General features: G+C 42.5%; 2 protein-coding genes across 9 annotated transcripts in view; one reads left to right on the plus strand and one right to left on the minus strand.

Moving 5' to 3' along the window:
• ZNF146 (zinc finger protein 146) overlaps nucleotides 1-17,838 on the minus strand; it is a 59,123-nt gene that overhangs the window by 8,947 nt on the left and 32,338 nt on the right. For 2 of the 8 annotated variants that reach the window (XM_012437378.2, XM_064381439.1), the window contains exons 1-2: nucleotides 17,318-17,670; nucleotides 5,599-5,671 (exon numbers count right to left, since the gene is read on the minus strand). The gene's annotated coding sequence lies outside the window, so the exon portion shown is untranslated. Of the gene's footprint in view, nucleotides 1-5,598; nucleotides 5,672-17,317; nucleotides 17,671-17,838 lie in introns of those variants that run through there. The other 6 variants (XM_012437408.3, XM_012437386.3, XM_064381438.1 and 3 more) reach the window with 6 other exon arrangements.
• Nucleotides 17,449-17,838, plus strand: part of ZNF565 (zinc finger protein 565) — a 34,361-nt gene continuing 33,971 nt past the window's right edge. The window contains exon 1 of the mRNA XM_064381437.1: nucleotides 17,449-17,788. The gene's annotated coding sequence lies outside the window, so the exon portion shown is untranslated. The remainder of the gene's footprint in view (nucleotides 17,789-17,838) is intronic.

Here is a 17,838-nt window from a genome sequence, read left to right on the forward strand (position 1 = left end):
GTACATAAGAGATAGTTGTACTATTCTTTACTCTTTCAGCATTTACGTTTAAAATGTTAATATAACAAAAATTGAATGGCTGTACATGGTGGCTCACACTTGTAATCCCAGCACTTTGAGGCCAAGAGTTTGAGACCAGCCTGGCCAACAAGGTGAAACCCCGTCTCTACTGAAAATACAAAAAATTAGCTGGGTGTGGTAGCACACACCTGTAGTCCCAGCTACTCAAGAGGCTGAGGCAAAAGAATCACTTAAAACTGGGAGGTGGAGATTATAGCGAGCCCAGATTATGCCATTGCATTCCAGTCTGGGCAACAGAGCAAGACTCTATTTCATAAAAAATAAATAAAAATTTAAAAATTGAGAAAGAAGAACTGATCAATACTTCCACAACAAAAATTCATAGATTATTTAACAGCACCTCATTCTCATAGTACTGACTAGAAAAATAAAACAGGTTTTATTTTTCTTTCAACAGGTTTATAATGCAGACTGTAAACAGCAAATCTAAAAACATGTTTAAGATCTCATTTACTGAAGACTTGTAAGTTCCTCCGGAAAACATGAAGTGATGGACAAGCAGAGGGAAGATGAAAAAAGGCAGAAGTAGCCGGGCGCGGAGGCTCACGCCTGTAATCCCAGCACTTTGGGAGGTCGAGGCGGGTGGATCACGAGGTCAAAAGAGATCGAGACCATCCTGGTCAACATGGTGAAACCCCATCTCTACTAAAAATACAAAAAATTAGCTGGGCGTGGTGGTGCGTGCCTGTAATCCCAGCTACTCGGGAGGCTGAGGCAGGAGAATTGCCTGAACCCAGGAGGCGGAGGTTGCGGTGAGCCGAGATCGCGCCATTGCACTCCAGCCTGGGTAACAAGAGCGAAACTCCGTCTCAAAAAAAAAAAAGAAAAAAGGCAGAAGTAACAGGAATATTAACTAAAATTAAATTCAAGTTTAAATAAGTATTACCTACATATGTAGAACATTTCATAATCAAAGGCCAAGATTAAAAAAATTTTATAAAGAGAAAGAAATATGTTCATATTCATAGTCACATTTGTTTTTTCTGTTGCCCAGGCTGGAGTCCAGTGGCAAGATCTTGGCTTACTGCAACCTCCACCTCCCAGGTTCAAGCAATTCTCCTGCCTCAGCCTCTGAGTAGCTGGGACTACAGGTGTGTGCTACCACACCCAGCTAATTTTTGTATTTTTAGTAGAGACAGGGTTTCACCATGTTGGCCAGGCTAGTCTCAAACTCTTGACCTCAGGTGATCCACCTGCCTTGGCCTCACAAAGTGCTGAGATTACAACCATGAGCCACCGTGCCTGACCTTTTTTTTTTTTTTTTTTTTTTTAAAGATATGGGGTCTCACCATGTTGCCCAAGCTGGTCTTGAACTCCTGAGCTCAAGCAATCTGCCCACCTCGCCCTCCCAAAATGCTGGGATTACAGACGTGAGCCACCGCACCCGGCCCTCTATCTACTTTTTATGTCTGTGAAAGAGAAACGAAATATTAAGAGTAGGAAGTAGTTCTAATTCTAATGTCATATGAGAAAAGATGTGAGTGGACAGCTGCCATCACTCTTCTAAGATAGATCCCTTTTTTATTTATTTATTTGTTTGTAAAAACAGAGATAGGTTCTCGCTTTGTCACCCGTGCAGGAATGCAGCAGCTCAACCATAGCTCACTGCAGCCTTGCACCCCTGGGCTCAAGCAATCCTCCTGCCTCAGCCTTCAGGTAGGTGGGACTACAAGTGTGTGCCACCACACCTGGCTAATTAAAATTTATTTTTGGAGAGAAAGGGTCTTGCTATGTTGCCCAGGCTGGTCTCAAGCAATCCTCCGACTTTGGCCTCCCAAAGTGCTGGGAATACAGGCATGAGCCACTAAACATGCCTATGAAGACCCCTTATGCATGGTGCTCTCCAAAAGCATAGGCACAGCTTCGAGGGCCTGATTACCACTCCTTGCATGCATTCATGGAATCCAGGAATGTTATACTGGTTGAAGACAACTTGACAGACCCATTGGCATCCCTGAATAGTAGGAAATGTAGGGCTTAGCAAGGAAAGAGACACCAATCTCATATAAAGCAGGCTATCAGTATAGCAGGACAGATGCAGGACAGATGAGGGCACAATTTTCCTTTTTTTTTTTTTAAACCATGCCTCTGAGACAAGTTCAAGAGGGCACAATGTTCTATCTCCCTAAATTCCTGACTTCTATATCCAACTGCCAACTTGAATACTCATTTATATGATCAACAGACATGTCATAAACAACAAGTCGAAAACAAAACTCCTGATCTGGCTGGGCACGGTGGCTCACATCTGTCATCCCAGCACTTAGGGAGGCTGAGGTTGCTGGATCACCTGAGGTCGGGAGTTTGAGACCAGCCTGACCAACATGGAGAAATCCCATCTCTACTAAAAATACAAAAAAAAATTAGCCAGGCATGGTGGTGCATGCCTGTAATCCCAGCTACTGGGGAGGCTGAGGCAGGAGAATCGCTTGAACCTGGGAGGCGAAGTTGCAGTGAGCCAAGATCAGGCCATTGCACTCCAGCCTGGGCAATGAGAGTGGGGGGTGGCGGGGGGGGAAGAAAACTCCTGATCTGTCTCAAAAATTTCGACAGACTTCCTTTCCTGTCTCAGTAAATGATAATCCATTTTCTTGCAGTTTTTCAAATCAAAATGTTGGACTCTTTTTTTCTCATACCCCACATACAATCTGTCGGCTATTCCTCTAAATTATTATTATTATTATTATTATTATTATTATTTTGAGATGGAGTTTCACTTTTGTTACCTAGGCTGGAGTGCAATGGCGCGATCTTGGCTCATCGCAACCTCCACCTCTTGGATTCAAGCAATTCTCCTGCCTCAGCCTCCCGAGTATCTGGGACTACAGGCACGCGCCACCATGCCCAGCTAATTTTTGTATTTTTTAGTAGAGACGGGGTTTCACCTTGTTGACCAGGATGGTCTCGATCTCTTGACCTCGTGATCCACCCACCTAGCCTCCCAAAGTTCTGGGATTATAGGCGTGAGCCACCGCGCCCGGCCCTCCTCTAAATTATTTTTAAAAATCCAACTACCTGTCACTAAACTACCATCACTTTCTCAGCCAGATTACTCAATGGCCTCCAATTAACCTTCTAGCCTTGGGCCCCTACATACTTTATTCTCTATGTAGCAGACCTAATTGTTCCTTTCAAAATGTAATTCTTATCTTATTCCTCTGCTCAAAGCCCTCTGATAGGCTGGAGCACTGGCTCACGCCTGTAATCAGCACTTCAGGAGGCCAAGGCAGGTGGATCACTTGAGGCCAGGAGTTCAAGGCCAGCCTAGCCAACATGGTGAAACCCCATCTCTACTAAAAATAGAAAAATTAGGTGGACACAATGGCGGCTGCCTATAATCCCAGCTACTTGGGAGGCCGAGGCAGGAGAATCTCTTGAACTCAGGAGGCGGAGGTTGCAATGAGCTGAGATCATGCCACTGCACTCCAGACTGGGGTTAGGGAAGGAAGAGGGGAGGGAGGGAAGGAGGTAAGAAAGGAAGGGAGGAAGGCGGGAGGGGGGAGGGGGAAGGGAGGGGAGGGAAAAGCAAAGCAAAGTCCTCTGTTGGGTCTCCCAAATCACTCAGAATAAATGCAGAAGCCTGTGATTTGACCTGTTAGGGAACCACTAACAGGTCCCTAACCACTGCTACTCTTATTCCCTCTTGCCCACTCTCTTCCAGCCCACTGACCCGATCACTATTCTCTGAGCAGGACAGCAAGCTCCTCCTGCCTTCAGGCTTTTAACACTTTTGTTCCTTCTAGCTAAATGATCTTCCACCCAATACCACACGCCCACTCTCACACTCTTCAGATCTTTTTTCAAATGGCACTCAGTGAGACCTTTCCCTGCCAAGCTGATTTAAAATAACCCCAACTGGCCCTCTCTCTGCCAGTCTTCCTTGCTTTACTCTTTTCCACAGCACTTATCACTATCTGATGGTATAGATTTTTTAAGCATTTACTCATGGTCTGTCTCCCCCAGTTACAACATAGTCCCTAGGAGGAAGACATTTTTTGACTGTTTTGATAGCTGACATTTCTCTAGCATCTGAAATAGTACCTACTACATAGCATGCAATAAATACTTGTAGAATGTGAATATATCACATTGGTAGAAACGTAAATTGGTTTACTTCTTTTGAGAGCAATGTGCTTATCTCAATCAAATTTACAAACTAACTTTGACCCAGCATTCCATTTAAAAGTAAGTACTGTGTAGTTATATATTCATATTTCTGCAAAGCAATATAAACAAGTATACATACTTGTGTCTTCAACAGCAGAAGCCGGGAAACAACCTAAATGCCCATTAGTAGGAGACAGGTTAAATAAATTATGTGTCAGCCAGGCACAGTGGCTCATGCCTGTAATCCCAGCACTGTGGGAGTCCGAGGCAGGCGGATCACTCGAGGCCAGGAGTTGCGAGACCAGCCTGGCCAACATGGCAAAACCCCATCTCTACAAAATACACAAAAATTAGCCAGGTATGGTGGCACATGCCTGTAATCCCAGCTACTCGGGAGCCTGAGGCACAAGAATCACTTGAGCCCAGAAAGTGCAGGTTGCAGTGAGCCAAGACCACGCCACTGCACTGCCGCCTGGGTGATAGGGCAAAACTGTCTCAAAAAAACTAAAAAACAAATTATGTGTTGACAGAGAATTCTAAGAAAAAATCTTATGTACATAATAGAATATGTAATATACCACCATTTATATGAAAAGGAAAAATGAGGGATTATATATATATACATATTTGCAGCATAGACACATAATACGTATTGACTTATTCCTAGGCTACCTCAAGAAGGATATATGTGACACTCTTAAACGTGAACACAACTTTGCAAGAAACTGCAAGACGAAGAGTCAAAGTTAAGAGGAGATTTTTTTCAGGAGTTGTGAGGCAGGAGGATCATTTCAAGACAGGAAGCTGAGGCTGCAGTGAGCCATAATTGTGCCATACATATATACCCCCACACATAAAAGTAGCAGAGGGAAAAACTGATTTCTAGATCAACAACTTATGACAGAGGTACATGGAGGCAGAAGGAAAGGAGGCAGAGGAGTCCATGGATCTACAATGGCAGAGGTGAGTGAGAAGAAAACGGAAGTGTAAGAACAGGTATAAAATATAATTCTGAGGCATTCAGCCACTAAAAAGATGAAAGTAGTAACAAAAAGGAACCTAAATATCAGACAATATATAAAGTCTTACAAAGTATAAAGGACAATGCATGAGGACAGGAAACGGGACTCAGGTGAAGGAGAACAGCCACCACAGTGGCAGCACAGACAAAGCAGGAAGGCTGACATCAGAACAGCAACAGGAGGGGGGCCTGTCCCCTCTAGAATCTGGTGAAAGAAGAAGAATAATGAAACACACACAAGTGATGGCTGGAAACGTCATTCAGACATCTGAAAAACTCACACCAGGCAATACTCCACGTCTAGGGCCTGTAAGAAAACATCCTTAGAAGCACTCAGAAGTATCAATGCTGACTGAAAACTGTGGCCGGCCTGCTTGTCATTCACTCACCTGCACAGATCCTTCCCACTTCTTTCTCTACCATAGTTTGTCTTCTTGCTTCAACAGAGGATCATATAACCTGCTATTGGGGAAATGACACAGCATTACAATGTTAATGCGAGCCAAAGTACAATCCTAGAACTCAGGTTGGTGTCTCCTGGTGTCTGAAGTGTGAGGGTGCAATTTCCAAGGAAGCACAGAAAAAAGTAATGACCTTCTGCCTTAGTGACTAAAGCACACACAATCGTGTGGGCAAAGGGACTAGTGTCATTTGAATCCTAAACTTCAAAACCATGCTCATTAAACCACTTAAAGTCTACACACATCCAGAAATGGGAGAAAGGGAGAATTAACTTTCAGAATTTTACTTATACAAGAGAGCTGTTCACACCTCGTGTGAGTGATTGCTGTTTTTCTCTAGCATCACACTCCCACGCAGGTTCCTGAGAGGATTTTAACTACAGCCCTTATTCGTGGATGAATTCAATACTCATGTCTTTAACAACATGTTCCTATCAGAACTAAAGCACATGGGCACAATGTGTAGGAGGTTGTTCTGACAGTATTCAACAACACAAATGCAAACCTTTTCCTCCTGGAGTCCTAGTATTTATCTTCTTTGCATTATTCTAAGTGAAATCTTTCTTTTTTTTTTGTTTTTTGAGATGGAGTTTTGCTCTTGTTGCCCAGGCTGAAGTGCAATGGTGCGATCTTGGCTCACTACAACCTCTGCCTCCCGAGTTCAAGCAATTCTCCTGCTTCAGCCTCCCAAGTAGTTGGGATTATAGGCATGTGCCCACCATACCCAGCTAATTTTGTATTTTTAGTAGAGTTGGGGTTTTTCCATGTTGGTCAGGCTGGTCTCGAACGCCCGACCTCTGGTGATCCGCCCACCTCAGCCTCCCCAAGTGCTAGGATTATAGGCATGAGCCATGGCGCCTGGCCCCTCAAAATATTTTTAATCAATAGCAGAAATTATTGAGATGATTGACCAAATTTGAATATGGACTTTGGATTAAATAATACTAATGTATCAATGTTAAACTTCCTGATTTCATCGCTGTACTGTAGTTATGAACGAGAATGTTTTAGTTCTTGGAAAATTCATGCTGAAGTATTTATAGATAAAGGAAGCATGTCTGCAACTAGTTTCAAATAATTCAGGAAAATAATATACACATTTGGAGAAAGAGCGAAGGAAAAATAAAACAAAAAAACAAAATGTAAATGATTGGTGAATTTGGGTAAAGGATATGAGACTTCTTTGTACTATTCCAACTCTTCTATAAAGTTGAAATCACATAAAAAAGCATAATCACAAAACAGTCAAGTTTCTATTACACGTATATTCCCCCCAACCACTATGTAAGTGAAAAAGCTTGATCACCAATTCCTGATGGGGTGTGTCAGAGATAAGGTTCAGAGCATGATTTAAACCGAAACACACATGACAGAAACATGAGAAGGTGAGTTGGCTGGAAGCAACTTGCAGGAGGGAGATCAAGTTTGAGATTCTGTACATTCAGGGTGTAGGTTTCTGAACATGAGCAGGCAGAGAGATCCATTAGGCAGTTGGATATGCAGATGAGGAGCTCAGAATAGGGCTAGAACAGAAATGGGAACTTGCCAGTTGTCAGACTGTCGCTGCTGCTGAAGACACAGGGAGAATGTTACTGTAGGCTGGGCGCAGTGGCTCGTGCCAGTAATCCCAGCACTTTGGGAAGCTTAGGTGGGCAGATCGCTTGAGCTCAGAAGTTCAAGACCAGCCTGGGCAACATGGCGAGACTTTGTCTCTACAAAAAAATACAAAAATTAGCAGGGTATGGTGGTGTATGTCTGTAGTCCCAGCTACTTGGAAGGCTAAGACAGGAAAATCGCTTGAGCCTGAGAGGCGGAGGTTGCAGTGAGTTATGATGCCACTGCCCTCCAGCCTAGATGACAAAGCAAGACCCTGTCTCAAAAAATAAAAAATACTGGAATGTAGGATTTGCAGAAAAAGGAAATTAAAAAATAGTAAAAAATTGTTTTAAAAAATAAAAAATAAAAATAAATCACAAAGCAGGGGCCAGGTTTGGTGGCTCATGCCTATAATCCCACCACTTTCGGAGGCTGAGGTGGGCAGACTGTTTGAGCCCAGGAGTTCAAGACCAGCCTGCATAACAAAGTGAGACCTCATCACTACAAAAAAAATACAGAAAACTAGCCAGGTGTGGTGGTATGCACCTGTAGTCCCAGCTAATTGCAAGGCTGAGACAAAAGGACTGCTTGAGTCTGGGAGGCTAAAGTTACAGTGAGCCGGGGGAAAAAAAAAAAAAAAGGAATCACAAAGCAGATGAAAGCTGAAATGTAACACAATCAACTTAAGACACAAAATTTTTTTTTTTTTTTTTTTTTTTTTTTTTTTTTTTGAGACGGAGTTTCACTCGTTACCCAGGCTGGAGTGCAATGGCGCGATCTCGGCTCACCGCAACCTCCGCCTCCTGGGTTCAGGCAATTCTCCTGCCTCAGCCTCCTGAGTAGCTGGGATTACAGGCACGCGCCACCATGCCCAGCTAAGTTTTTGTATTAGTAGAGACGGGGTTTCACCATGTTGACCAGGATGGTCTCGATCTCTTGACCTCGTGATCCACCCGCCTCGGCCTCCCAAAGTGCTGGGATTACAGGCTTGAGCCACCGCGCCCGGCCAAGACACAAAAATTTTAAAAAACAAGCAAAGCTATACGTAGATTACAAAAAATAGAGGAAATGAGTAAAGAAACAGTCACCCAAAAGAAGGCAATGAACAGAAAACAGAAGACTAGGAATGGACATCTTATTTTTGTCCCATTTGATTTTTTAAGGATGCAATAACAAAATTTTGAGGGATTTTTGTTTCCTCAATTAATAGTTTTTCCCTGGTTGTTGCACCTGGGCTATAGCAGTGTCCTCAGTCTTTCTGCTCACACCCCCAGAGACCCAGGCAGCATGAGTAATCTATATTCATATAATCATAATCTATATCTGACCACAAAAGCTAGCATCTTATCTAACGTAAAAACATTGAAAAACAAATCATAATAAAAATAATAGAAAAACATTGAAGGCGTTTCTATTAGATTCTAAACAAACAAGAATGCCCACTGCCTCAATTACATAATCAAATTACAAATAACTAAGTAAGAAATCAGGGAATGATATTAATATGTAGAAATCAATAGTTTCATATATACCAACAATGACTACATTCATAATAGCAACATAAAACAAAATATCTAGAAATAAACTTAGTAAAACATGTTCAAGGCCGGGCACAGTGGCTCACGCATGTAATCCTAGCACTTTGGGAGGCCGAGGCAGGCAGATCACGAGGTGAGGAGTTCAAGACCAGCCTGGCCAATATGGTGAAACCCCTGTCTCTACTAAAAATACAAAAATTAGCTGGGTGTGGTAGTATGCACCTGTCCCAACTACTTGGGAAACTGAGGCAGAAGAATCACTCGAACCCAGGAGGTAGAGGTTGCAGTGAACTGAGATCATGCCACTATGCTTCAGAGACTCTGTCTCAAAAAAAAAAAAAAAAAAAAAAAGGGAAGCATCTAAACCTGCATGAAAAAAATTTTAAAACACCCCAGAGGACCCAAAAGGAAATCAGTATACCTACCACATACATGAACAGGAATATTTAATTTAATGTTCCTATCCCCAAGTTATTTTATAAATTTAATGCAATCTTAATAAAAATAACAAATAACAAGTTCTTTCTTTTCCCCCTCTGGAACTAGACAAGCTAATCCTAAAATTTACAAAGAAAAAGAAGCAAGAATAGCCAGGAAACTCTGAAAAGGATGAGCAAGTAGGAGACTAGCCATACCACAAAGTAAAACACAATGATAAAGTCTCAATAGTAAAAAGATAAATATTGGTACATGAATGCAGACTGGAAGATGGATGAAAATATGAAGTCCAGAAACAGACCAAATATATGTGAGAATTTAGTATATAATCAAATGGCATCTTAAAAATAGTAAACATAAGACCCTTTATTTTTTCTAATTTTGTTTTTTTCTGAAACAGAGTCCAGCTCTGTTGCCCAGGCTGGAGTACAGAGGCGTAATCTTGGCTCAAAGCAACGTCCACCCTCCCAAGTTCAAGTGATTCTCTTGTCTCAGCCTCCCATGTAGCCAGAATTACAGACATGTGCTACCATGCCCAGCTAATTTTTTGTATTTTTAGTAGAGACAAGGTTTTACCTTATTGGCCAGGCTGCTCTCCAACTCCTGACCTCAAGTGATCCACCCACCTTGGCCTCCCAAAGTGCTGGGATTACAGGCGTGAGTCACCGCAGCGCATCAGGTAAGACCTTTCAATAAATGATGTCAAAAACAAAACCTTATAAAAACTATAACTCTGTCTTGGAAGGCCAAGGTAGGAGGATCATTTGAGCCCAGGATTTTGAGACCAGCCTAGGCAACACAAGGAGATCTCATCTCTACAAAAATTTTTTAAAAAATTAGCCAGGATATGGAGACTGCAGTCAGCTGTGATCATGCCAGTGCACTCCAGCCTGGGTGGCAGATTAAGATCCCAACTCTAAAACAAACAACAAAAAACTATAACCTTATAAGTTAAGAATCTGAACACATGGGTGAAACTTAAGAGTGGAAAAGCCTTTCAGACTATAACCATAAATTAAAAGACGAACAAATCTAACTGCATAATTTTTTATTTGTATTAAATATAACCAGATTAATTTTTTTTTTTTTGAGATGGAGTCTCGCTCTGTCGCACAGGCTGGAGTGCGGTGGTGCGATCTTGTGCATGACAGTGCCTGGCTTATCGTTTTGTATTTTTAGTAGAGACGGGGTTTCACATGTTGGCCAGGCTGATCTTGAACTCCTGACCTCAAGTGATCTGCCCGCCTCAGCCTCCCAAAGTGCTGGGATTACAGGCGTGAGCCACTGCACCCGGCCAACTTTTTTTAAGAAAGAAAAAGAAAATCGTAGCCAACATGGTGGTGCATTGTCTATAGTCCCAGCTACTTGAGAGGCTGAGAATTGCTTGAGCCCAGGGGTTCAAGGCCAGCCTGTGCAACACAGTGAGACTTTGCCTCTAAAAAAATACATAAATAAAAACCTCTTTGGTGTGGTGTGGGGATGTCTCTGTGCTCACCAACCACAGGGGGCTCATTCCAAACACAGCTATGTAAAAAAATAACATTAGTAAATTAAAAATTAAAACAAACAAAACTTCTTGATTCTGCAAGAAAAAAAAAAAAAAAAAACAGTCAAAATGCAAACAAAAACCTTAAAAAAAAAAAATCCACCCACTCATTTCATTTAGGGCTAATCTTTGTAATGTATAAACAGCTCCTCAAAGGAAAACACACCCCATAGGAAAATCATGAAAAGGATACGAATAGACAGTTCCTAGATTAATACCTATGGGCCTTTAACATATGAAAAAGCATTCTCTCTCACTCATAAGAACGGATGTAAATGAAACCTACACTGAAGTGCCGATTGTCACTTATGCTCCCAGCGAAATAGCAAATATTCAACACTACACTCATGGTGAGCTTGAGAAGAAGGTGCTCTCGCACATGACTCATGGGAGTGTAAGTACTTACCCACTGGGCAGTGCCACTTGTATTAATAGCAATCTAGTTTACAGCTACTCCTGTGTCAGTACAAAATGGCGCACATAAAAAAATATTCATTACTGCATTGTTAGCAACAGCAGAAGACTGGCAACACTCCAAATGCTCAACAACGGGATTAACTGAATCAACTATGATGCATCCAAACAATGACATCTTATTTACACAGCAGCTAAAAAAAGAAATTTTTTTTTTTAAAGATTATGATTAAGAAGGGACATCTCGGCCGGGCATAGTGGCTCACGCCTGTAATCCAAGCACTTTGGAGGCCAAGGCGGGCGGATTACCTGAGGTCGGGAGTTCAAGACCTGCCTGACCAACATGGTGAAACCTCATCTTTATTAAAAAAAAAAAAAAGAAAAGAGAGAAGGGACATCTCAGCTGGGCGCAGGGGCTCATACATATAATCCCAACACTTTGGGAAGCCAAGGGAGAAGGAATGCTTGAGCTCAGGAGTTTGAAACCAGCCTGGGAAACACAGTGAGACCTCATCTCTACAAAAAGTAAATAAGCCAGGCGTGGTGAAGTGTGCCTGTGGTACAGCTACACAAGAGGCTGAGGCAGGAGGATCACTTCAGCCCAGGAGTTGGGAGGCTGCAGTTTGCCATGTTCACACCACTGCACACCAGCTTAGGTGACAGAGCGAGGCTATTTAAAAAAAAAAAAAAAAAAAAGGAAGGGCCATGTCCAAGACATATTGTTAACAAGGAAAGTAAGATATAAAGAGGTACATATGGTATACTATCTTTTATGTAAGGAGTGGGGGAAATAGGCGTGAAGAGAAATACATACTGGTGACCCAACAAAAAACCCACTTGCAGGATAAACCAGAAACAATCAAACAAAAAAGACACATTTACATAAGACAAAGAAGAATGTGACTGGGGGAAGGGAGCAGAATGAGCTATCTCCGTGAGATGTATCTTTGTTGAATCATAGAAATATATTACCTACTTCAATAGTAATCAAATCCATTTTTTAAGAAGCAGTCCCTTAACTTGAAAACAACAAACGAACCCAACTGTATGTTGACTTCATAACACAATTCCTCAGAAAAAGGATTTCAAATGACTTTAGAACGGAGTTCTTTGACTACACATGTTTAAACGGATGCATTTTAAAAACTGGGCTCAGTGGCTCATGCCTGAAATTCCAGTACTTTGGGAGGCCAAGACCAGTGGATCACTGGAGGTCAGGAGTTTGAGACCAACCTGGCCAACATGATGAAACTCTGAGTCTACCAAAAATACAAAGTTAATTGGACGTGGTGGTAGGCACTATAATCCCAGCTACTTGGGAGGCTGAGGCAGGAGAATCACTTGAAGTGGGGAGGCAGATGTTGCAGTGACCCGAGATCGTACCACTGTATGAACCACTGAACTCTTTCACGCCACTGGGCAAAAGAATAAGACTCTGTCTCAAAAAAAAAATGCAATTTTTTTTTTTTTTTGAGACGGAGTTTCACTCTTGTTACCCAGGCTGGAGTGCAATGGCGCGATCTCGGCTCACCACAACCTCCGCCTCCTGGGTTCAGGCAATTCTCCTGCCTCAGCCTCCTGAGTAGCTGGGATTACAGGCATGCGCCACCATGCCCAGCTAATTTTTTGTATTAGTAGAGACGGGGTTTCACCATGTTGACCAGGATGGTCTCGATCTCTTGACCTCGTGATTCACCCGTCTCGGCCTCCCAAAATGCTGGGATTACAGGCTTGAGCCACCGCGCCCGGCGAAAAAAATGCATTTTAAGAACAAAAATAGCAACATACATTAAAGAAAGAATTTTTTAACATGATACAGTACGTTTATGGTTACTACTAATATCAGCATTGTTATTGAAACCATTTACTTTCTTTACGTTATTTTTTTGGAGACAGAGTTTCCCTCTTGTTGCCCAGGCTGGAATGCAATGGGGGACCTGGGGGACCTCTGCAACCTCTGCCTCCGGGCTTCAAGTGATTCTCCTGTCTCAGTTTCCCGAGTAGCTAGGATTACAGGCATGAGCCACCACGTCCAGCTGTGTATTTTTAGTAGAGACAGGGTTTCTCCATGTTGGTCAGGCTGGTCTCGAACTCCCAACCTCAGGTGATCCACCCACCTTGGCCACCCAAAGTGCTGGGATTACAGGAATGAGCCACTGCTCCTGGCCTGAAACCTTTTTTTTATATTGCAGGCTAAAGCAAAGAAAATAAGTACTTATATAACTGTTTCAAAATTTTTACTATAAAATACAACTAGGAGTTAAGAAATTAGGTAAAAATACTATACCATTTAAACTGAATTAGAAATATAATATGGACTCATGATTTTAAAAAATACATTTAAAATGTATTTTTTAAATGCTCTAGCATTTAAAATGCCCTTAAAACAATGTTACCCCTGGGCAATGGGCACACCCTCAATCTTGTCTCTAATACCTTTCTCCAATAAAAGGAACCAGAGCTCCTTGGAGAAATGGCCAATTCCAGGTCTGGGAGGAAGGTACAAGTAAGGCTGCAGTGCAGGGAAACTTTCCAAGATAAATGATGTCAGTCAAAATGAGACAAGAATGACCTGAAGAAGCGTACACTGGCCTCAAAAAGTGCAGCTGATTCTAGAACACACTAAATATACACAACATTAGGATGATGTTTAAAAAAGAAAAAGCCACGGGGGAGAAAAGATCCAATTTGATATAACAATCACATAAATGCGGCCAGGCACGGTGGGGTTCAGGCCTGTAATTCCAGCACTTTGGGAGGCCGAGGTGGGAGGATCACAAGGTAAGGAGTTCGACACCAGCCTGACCAACATGGTGAAACCCCGTCACTACTAAAAATACAAAAAGAAAGAAATTAGCTGGATGTGGTGGCACACCTATAATCCCAGCTACTCAGGACTGAGGCAGGAGTATTGCTGGAACCTGGGAGGCGGAGGGTGCAGTGAGCCAAGATCCCGCCACTGCACTCCAGCCTGGGTGACAGAGCAAAACTTTGTCTCAAAAAAAATGAATAAATTTTTTTTTAAAAAATCACATAAATGCAAAAGGAATAAAAAGACAAGAGAAATTAAGTTAAGACTACACTTCCAGGAATAGTTTCTGGTTTGTTCCTAGAAGTTTCTCATAACATACAGAGTACTATATTTTTATACAAAAAAAAAAACAACAAAAAAAACCCAGAAAATCACTTTACAAGCCCTGTAGAAATTTACTCCTTCAGTCAAGAATTATTTATTGGTGTTAAAACCATCCACTAAATGATTGATGGGGAATGAACAAAGTAAACAACATTTTGGTCAAAGGGAAGTAACAATCACCAGCCATATGGTATATCTTTCCTAATGGTAAGCAATTTGAAGTATGTAAGATCACGTCTGATGTATTCTGGCCAAACATGAACCACAATTAGAATTAAAAAAAAAAATCATTAGAGATTCTGAATCAGAACCATGTGAAAGTAATCACAGAACAAATCTCCCAAAGGAAAGGGTAGTGATGACTTTCTAAACTATAACTCAAACCCAGAAATCTAACTTCCAGTCTGCGCAAAATAGTTAAGACCCCCATCTCTACAAAATTTTTTTTAAAAATTAGCAGGCCATGGTGGCACACACCTGTAGTCCAACCATCGGGGTAGGGGGGTAAGGTTGAGGTGGGAGGATCACTTGAGCCCAGGAGGTGGAGGCTGCAGTGAGCTGTGATCACACCACTGCACCCAGCCTGAGCCACAGAGTGAGACCCCCATCTCAAAAAAAAAAAACAAAAAAAAAAAAAACGAACTTCCTCATTCTAATTAAAAAAGCCAACATGCACAGAAAATTTTAAGTAAAAAAATTAAAATATAGAAATATTAATAAGAAAAGTACATCTACATATCTTATTCTTTCAGAAATTCCTACCAGACACAGTACTAATGTCTGGGATATAATATTTTCTGAGGAAGCATTTTTTTGCAGATAGTAATAAAAAGTACTAGTATTTTAACATTTATGAAGTACTTACTACATACTGGGCACTATTCTTAGAACTTTACATGTATTAACTTCTGGAGCTGCACAATCACCATTTGAATCAAATGTTGCTATTGTCTCTATACTATGAAACGAGAAACTGAGGCACAGGTTTAAGTTCCTGCCTGAGATCCCCAAGGTACAAAATGGCAAAGAGTTAACACAGGAAGTCTGGCTCCTTGGCCTATGTCTTCCTTAAAAAGAAACAAAAAAAAATTAGCTCACGCCTGTAATCCCAGCACTTTGGGAGATCCGAGGCGGGTGGATCACGTGAGGTCAGCAGTTTGAGACCAGCCCGGTCAACATGGTGAAACCCCATCTCTACTAAAAATACAAAAATTAGTGGGGAGTGACGACACGCGCCCATAATCCTCCCACCTCAGCATCCCAAGCAGCTAGGACGACTACAGGAGATGTCACTATGTCGCCCAAGCTGGTCTCTTAACTCCTGGACTTGAGCCATCCTCCTGCCTTGGCCTCCTAAAGTGCTGAGATTACAGATGGGAGCCACCAAGCACCGCCTGAGGCTTTATATTTTAAAATGTGTTAGGTTCCCACCTCCCCACACTTCAATGGCCTTTCTTTTTCAGTTTGTTACTGGCTCTTGTGGCTTGTCTGTTTTTCCACATTAAGTCTAGAATCGCTTCCCCTAGTTCCAAAAGAGAAAAGCCTTTCCATACTTTTGTTAGGATCACATTATTATTATTTGAGACGAACTCTCTCTCTTGTCCAGGCTGGAGTGCAGCGGCACAATTTTGGCTCACTGCAACCTCCTGCCTCAGCCTCCGCAGTAGCTGAGATTACAGGCGCCTGCCACTACACCCGGCTAATTTTTTTTTTTAAAGTAGAGCCAGTGTTTCACCATGTTGGCTGGGCTAGTCTCGAACTCCTGACCTCAGGTGATCCGCCCGTCTCAGCCTTCCAAAGTGCTAGGATTACAGGCATAAGCCACCTCACCCGGCCAAGATCACATTAAACTAATACATTTACTTAGATTTGCGCACACTTCTTAATGTCACATGGTATATTTGTTTACATTTGTTATGCCCCTCCGTATTTTAAAGCTCTTTCCTAATTGTTCTGAACCTTTCTTAAGTTTATTCTACAATACTTTATCTTTTTACTGCTACTGTAAATATTAGTTTTCTTCAATTATGTATTCTAACTGATATTTGTAAATTAGAAAGCTATTTATTTGTAGATATTAATTTGGTACCCAATTACTTAAACTTTTTATAATTTAAAACTATGTCAAAGACGACGGTGGGTGATCTCCTTAGAAAACGCATCTCTGCAGAAGGAAGTAGTTTTCTCTATTACTCCACAAAATCCATATAACCTGAGGACGCCTCGACTCATTAAGGAATTAAGACACTAGGATTTAATCCAGACTCATAGATAAACACTGAAACAACTAAGTTTTCTTCAAAAAAATGAGGATAACTGTGCCTAATTTAAAACCTTTGACTACCTCATCCTGAGCTGCGTTATATGGCATTGGTTCTCAAAATGTACAATGCTATTTAGTCTAGGGCTTTGCTTAACAGCCTTATTAAAGTACCTCAAAGATTTGGGGATCTGAACAGTCTAAAGCAGGCACCCCAAAACAACAGTTCCTTTGAAACACTCTCGTTAAAAAAAAGTCACAGTGATTTGCATTTCACTCCAATTAAAAAGAAATGCTTTTACATAAAAACTCGTTTTAAAATTCTTCACCACTTAGCTTTTCCACCCCTTCAATTTTCAAGTAAAACAGATGCTCCAGGAAGATGGCACCGTTATAATTATCAGCACTTTCGACAAGGGAAGTGCAGCTCAAACGTTATACCTCAATGTTGGTCTCCTACATCTCCCTCTTAGGCATAATCACACACAATCCCGCACCCAGTTTCACATTCACTCAACAATCCCAAACATCGGGTCAAACTTTGCGGTCAAACTCAGGGTCACACTCGCTCAAACCTGCCTCAGAGGCCCCCACCTCCGCCCCGCACGTAGGCCAGAATCTCTCAGACCCACTCCCTGACCTCGCGCCGCGCCCCTAAAGATCAGAATCCTCCCCTTTAACCTCCCCGGACCGACCGACCCGAGACGCCCAGATCCCACCTCCTACTTTCGCGCCACGTGGACCCAGGGGCCGTACTGACCCGCGGACAAAGACCAAAATGTCCACTCGTTGCGCTGCGTCTGCGCACTCCGAGGGCGAGGAAACACTCCCAGAAGTCTCCGCGACGCCGCCCGCCTCGGTCACCGAGGCCAGGCCCAGGCTGGTACCGGGTTACCTTCTATTACCAGCAACGCCGCTTCTTAGGCCTTGGACTACATTTTAGTGACAGATGATCTCAAGTTTGCTGGAGCGTCTGGAGTAGCGACGCCCTCTTCGAAGCCTCGTTAGCGCAATGTCAAAACGGGCCAGGCCCCCACTCAGAGGTAGGAGAACGCCATTTTGTACGTGGCCGATCTGGCTCTGGACTACAATTCCTAGACCCCACAGCGGCCTGACGTTACGTCGTTCTTGACGTCGTGGCAAGCTCGTTAACTCCGCAAGGACCCGGACGCGACCAGGGGAGGCAGAAGGTGAGGGGCCTGGGAGTCCTGGGCGGGGCCGGGGCGTGTCCGAAGCTTCG

This window comes from Aotus nancymaae, unplaced genomic scaffold (genome assembly GCF_030222135.1).
Source record: "Aotus nancymaae isolate 86718 unplaced genomic scaffold, 86718_ANA_hifiasm-v0.15.2.pri h1tg000028l, whole genome shotgun sequence".
Classification (NCBI taxonomy): Eukaryota; Metazoa; Chordata; class Mammalia; order Primates; family Aotidae; genus Aotus; species Aotus nancymaae.